Source organism: Pinus tabuliformis, chromosome X, assembly GCF_031772625.1.
Source record: "Pinus tabuliformis cultivar Carrire ecotype Pingquan chromosome X, CPIR1, whole genome shotgun sequence".
NCBI classification, from domain to species: domain Eukaryota; kingdom Viridiplantae; phylum Streptophyta; class Pinopsida; order Pinales; family Pinaceae; genus Pinus; species Pinus tabuliformis.
Genome location: NC_142308.1, coordinates 901,501,113 through 901,507,112, shown reverse-complemented (window position 1 = coordinate 901,507,112; position 6,000 = coordinate 901,501,113). Strand labels below are relative to the sequence as shown.

Here is a 6,000-nt window from a genome sequence, read left to right as displayed (position 1 = left end):
CCATCCATAGTATTTACCCATGGTATTAAATTGTATCCATCCATAGTATTTACCCATAATATTGAATTATGTAATTTAGAGAGACATCCTAAATCCTAGATGTAAAACTTTTTCCATTAAATTAATAAAAAGTTGAGTGTTATATAGCTCTTCCTATGTTTTCTCACGTTATTTAACCTCCCTCTCATAATCATGTTATTTAACCTCCTTCCTCTCATAATCTAGATCAGCAACTAGAATTTGCATAGCATTCGTGTAAAGGATTTTTATGGTTGTATCTCTTAACTTTTAGGGTTTATCGAGATGGGTTTTGGAAGTAATTGTCCAAAGTCCACAATGGTGCCATGTTTGCAATGGTATGCTAAAACTATCAACAAGATGACAATATCTGAAATTTCCACCACTTTGAATTTCTTGAGGTGGACGATGTCATTGTATACATTATTACAGACTTTTCTGCTTTTGGTCGCTTCTCATGGAACAATAATGCCATGATGTGATGTTGTATGAGCTCCTTCCCCAACATTTCACAATACCAATAATGCCATGATGTGATGTTGTATGAGTTCCTTTCCCAACATTTCACAATACCAATAATGCCATGATGTGATGTTGTATGATCCCTTCCCCAACAATTCACAATATATTTTCATGAGGGAATATGCTTTGCATCAGCATAATTTCATAGGTATAAGTTTATGGGTCACCCTATTTTCAATGCATTCTGTGACCCACATAATTGTATGAATTGTAATGGAGAAAGAATAGAAGTACCATCCAATAAATCACATAATTATCATAGGGTAAAAAATTCAGAAAAGTTGAATGAAAGTACGTGTTTCAATTCAACAAAATGACCAGGGAAGATATCAATTTGAATAAACATTGGACCTCCTTTCATGACTCTAACTCGTAAGTCTATATATGCCATCTATATGGCGTATTAATCGAACAAAAGAAAGTTCTTGTTTCCTAGAAAAGTAGGATCAGTCGGAAGAGTTTTCCATAAGGAAGATATCAGATTGAAGAAACATTGGACCTCCTTTCATGACTCTAACTCCTAAGTCTATATATGCCATCTATATTGCAGGTTTATTAACCTAACAAAAAAAATTTCTTGTTTCCTAGAAAACTAGGATCAGTCGGAGGAGTTTTGGATAAGGAATTATATGAATTGAAAGCAATTGTACGTGGGATTAGATGTGTAGAAATGTACAACCAATCCTGTACTATAGAACATATTAATGGAGAATAAGATTTAATAGGAGCCACGAAGTATGAACACACTCGAAGACATCTGTTGAAGCTCGGTCGATGCAATGATACCGCTATCCATGTATATACTCAGATATATATATTTTCAATAGATTTATTAAGGTTGTTAACCGCTCTTCCAATCACGATTAAGCGGCCATTTCTCTCAGCAAGAGATAGAGTTGAAATAGAGCATGGCATGGTTGCATCAAGTTCAGTCCAAACACCATTTTTGGGATAAAGTCTAACAAATACATATTGCATCTCTGTAACATAGTAGAACAAACCATTACACCACACTCATGAATCGGACCGAAATTTTGCATGGGGAAATGGATTTGCTGCCATTCTCCAATAACCAGCAATGGAATCGTAAATACCTACATAACCTGGAGTTCATGACAGAGTATATAATGCTGTTTTATTCTCCTTTTAGTACAATTTTATAGGACTAGGCATCCTTGTTTAGACAGCTGTTTGCTTGGTGTATTAGTTGAACTCTGGAAATTGGTGGACGTAGTTGCATCACTTTCTTCTTAATCAGATTGTACATGTGCAATACTTTGCAGTTAGTAACGAGATTCTTTGGACATAAAATGCTTCCTGCTGCAATAATAAAAGGCATACCAAAGATTGCTGGATTGTGTATCCTGTGCCAGCAGTCCATTTTAAAATGAATATTATCTATGGTCTATGGATATATGGTCTCTAAGCCAGTCGAGACACTCAAATGCTGCAGATAATAACCTTTGTAATTGATGAGCGTTCAATAGCGCGGGACGAAGAATATATTTTTTTAATTTTCGATGTTACAGATTGTAGTGGTGATATACAAGGAGGTCTCCATCTACATGGCCAATGGAGTTTCCTTTTCAAACACTGAGACCATCGTTCATACGTTTTGGAAGTGCCTGGCAATGGCTCTCTTCTATTTTTTCACAATTGTATTGGCCCATACCACAGCCTATATATTGGGCCTCTTCCTAATTATGTCAATTCAAGAGGGTTTCTTGTCAATTCAATGCCTATATTCACGCTCTTCTGTTACTATTTCCTATATTTACGCTATTTTGTTGTGTATTTGTGCGTCTGGTATTTGTCATATGGAGTCCGTTATTTATGGATTTTATTTAGTTATTTTGAATATTAAGAAAGCAATTTTTTCTCCAAAATTTTTCTATTTTTTTCCATGCTATCAAAGTCCCAGATCATAGCATAAGATTCGATATTTTTTTGTCATGGTATCAAAACCCCACATCGTAGAATAAGATTCGATAGAGAGTAACATGTTGTTTGAAGTTGTTAACTCAGAAAAGTTAGGAGGCTCGTGAAGACACTGGAAAAGCTTTTAAGAAAATTTTGACCAACGCACTGATTAACTGCTCCAACTCGCTAATCGTGGCTAACTCCTAAAAATAAAGAAAACTGCATTGCAACTTTGTGTTTATCTCGCTTGGTGATTCGTCCAATATTCGACATGAGTGCGGTTAAATAATTGACAGCGTCCATATCCATGGCGAATCAGCAATGGAGATAAGGATGCGGCATCGTAAAGTGCGCTGACGGCCTAGAGTGAAAGAACAAGCCAGGGGCAAAGCCATTTTATAAAGGGTGCACGTTAAATGGTGATCCAATACAAAAGAAGTTCTGTCTAATACACCAGTATCAAGGAGCCGAATATGCATTGTATTTCTGGGGCTTATTATCTTTTCTAAAAGCTGGATTGGTGGGATCACAGGCGCTAAAATTGTGGCATTCTCAGCCGCCATAACATAATTCATAAATCTGGGTGATCGAATGTATCTTGAGGCCTAATTATTGTACTGAGGGGAACCATAATTTTGGTGGAAGAAGGGTGTGGCCAATAACTATCTCGTGGAGGCCGAGCACTCTATTGCCAAAGGAGGAACCTATCTAGAGGTCGAGTATACTGTCCTGGAGCTACTCTCAGGTAGATTTGTTTGGAGGCAAAGAGCTCTTAATCTGGTTTTAACGATGGGGCATTTATGCGCAGAGCAGTGTGGGCAACGGTATGAGTAGAGCACTGTGGGCAGCAGTGAAAGCAGCGAGCAGTGAAGAATGAACAATGACCAGTGTGAGAGCAAGGAGTTTTTATGCAACAAAAGTATCGAGTTGCAAGCTAGCAATAGCAAATGCATTCAAACATGACAAAGGAATCAGAAATTTCAGAACATGTGGAGACAAATGATTTAGGACAAGTGAAAATTGCCTTATCCGCCAAAGCTAGGAAGTGGGTTTGGGTCAATGCCAAACAATATCGAGGCATTTTAAAACGAAGAATAGTCCATCTAAAATGGGAATAAACAAGGAAGAAACGGTTTCAAAATAAAAGTAATCCAGCCATTTGCAAAAAGCACTCAAACAAGTCTCCTCCACAAGCATGTGGCAACAAGAAGTCCAAAGGAAACGTCATTGATGATTCTACCTTATATACTCCCACATCCATACTTCTCACCTGGTCATCCGATCTTTATGTGAAATAATTGTTAAATGAAAAACAAAGGTTGGAGGTTTTAGAAGCTCAAAAGAATGAAAGAGATCATAAAATTCTTATAATAATGACTGAGAACAAAGTGTTATCAGAAAGCAATAAAATTTTAAAAGAACAAGTGGCATTGCTACAAGAAGCTCTCCTGATAGGGAAAACAGAATGGCAACACATGAAGGCGGATGTGCAAAACATAAAGAAATCTGTAGTGGAAAGTACAAAGTTGGTGAATGTGAAATCATCCCAAGATAAAGGGAAAATGATTGCCCAAATTAACAACCATGAGATTCCACCAAAGTTTCCAAAACTTGAGCTCAAGTTATTAGCAAGTCTGCTAATAAGGAAGGAAAAACAAATATCCTTGTTGACAACATGCAAGATAGTGAAGGCAAGGAAAGACAAAATAGGGCAGCAAACATAATTATTAAAGGGGTGAAAGACTATGGGAAAAATGAATGTACTCTTGACCTTGCAAGAGACTTCTTGAAAAAGAAGTTGCTATGGCAAGGACAAATATGCCAAGCATGGAGGGTGGGTAAGTTTAACGGGGAGAGAGCCAGGCACATAAAAGTCACTATGCCTTGCTTGCGTGATAAATATATTATTCTAAGCAAGAAACATCTCTTGAGGGGTTCTATTTTTTCTTAGAAGAAGATTTAACTATAAAACAACAGGAGGAAAGAAGGGAGGAAACTTTAAAGGTTAGGGTAGCAAGAGATGAAGGAAAGAGAGCATGGATTTATAAAGGAAAAACTGTGATAGCGCAATTTAGATCTCCTTCTAGAATAGAGCAGCAAGATGGTAATAAAGAAGAGGCAACAAACTCTTCAACAGGAAATCAGAAAGCAAGGTCAGTATGGGAGAACAGGGACACAGACTCAAATGCGAGTCTTGCATGTCAAAATAAATAACAATCAAGTCATACCCTGGTTTCCTTAAGATTAGTTTGTTGGAATTGCAGAGCTTACCCATGGAGACAAGGATCTGGGTTAGGGCCTATTGCGGAAAATAGAGACATAATTTGCCTCATAGAAACACATGAGCATGAAGGGTGCAAGACACTTTTGTTTGAAGGATACTAGAATATGGCAGTGTGGAACAAGGCAGCAAGGAATGGGAAAAGGCACATGGGTATCATGGTTTTAGTAAGGGAGAAAGAGGGTCGTCTTATTCAGTTAGAAAAAGAAGACTCAAATAAGCAATTCACTTGGTTTAAAATATTAGAAAATGGAAACCACATCAGAATTGCAACATGCTCTTTTGCGCCACAGGGTTCAAAAATCTACAACGGTAGAGGACTTGACCACAAATATCCATTTGCAGCTTTAAAAGAAGATATTGCAACATACTCGCAGCTAGGTGAAGTCCTTATAGTGGGTGATTTCAATGCTAGGAGTGCAAGTGAGCAAGCTATCATTTTTTGTTGTAAAGATGATTGTGATCCTATTTGGTTTACAGAAGAAAGTAATCATTAGTGGGAAAGAATTTCAGAGGACAAGGGCTGCAATCTCTTTGTTGAACAATTGCTTACTCTGTGTGGGGCCTTTGATTTAGTCATTTGTAGTGGCTTGACTAGATGGGCAAAGTTCGGTAATTTCACTTGCAATACTTACAATGGAGCAAGTGTGGTAGATTATGTAATTTGCTCGCATGGTTTGTGTGAGAAAATGGAAGAATTTTTGGTTGGAGGTTAGCTGTGAGATTTGAAATCAGATCACAAGCCAATTTATTTATGTTTCTCTTGGATTAGAAAAAAAAAATTAGAGTGAAAAATTCATCATGTCTAACAAAATATCCCACAGGGCAGAATTATTTTGACCCCAAAAAATTGTAATACCTTCAAAATGACATTAGAGAGGCTCTTTGAGAAGGAGAAAATTACAATTCACAACCTTCATAGTCATGAATTAACACATTTAATTCAATGTGCACTTGCAAGGTGCAAAAGAACACAAATTAAGAAGTCTGAAACAAATTGCTTTCCGGTTAATGCTTGGTTTGACGAGGAATGCAAAAAGGCAAGGAGAATGTGGAAAGAGTCAAACAAGGATAACATAAAGCTCAAATTGTACAAACAATTATTAAGCAAGAAAAAGGTTGATTTCATGGTTTCAAAAGGGAAGAACTAATCTTCCTTGGGAAAAATAATCCCAAATTATTTTGGAAGGAGCTCCAACCGAAAAAGATACAAATTGGAAATAATATTACAGCTTCTAAATGGTTTGACTATGCAAGAT

General features: G+C 37.0%; 1 pseudogene; it reads right to left on the bottom strand.

Annotated features, from left to right (window-relative positions):
* Nucleotides 1-1,095: 1,095 nt before the first annotated feature.
* The window catches only part of LOC149142596 (uncharacterized), a 48,204-nt pseudogene continuing 43,299 nt past the window's right edge, over nucleotides 1,096-6,000 (bottom strand).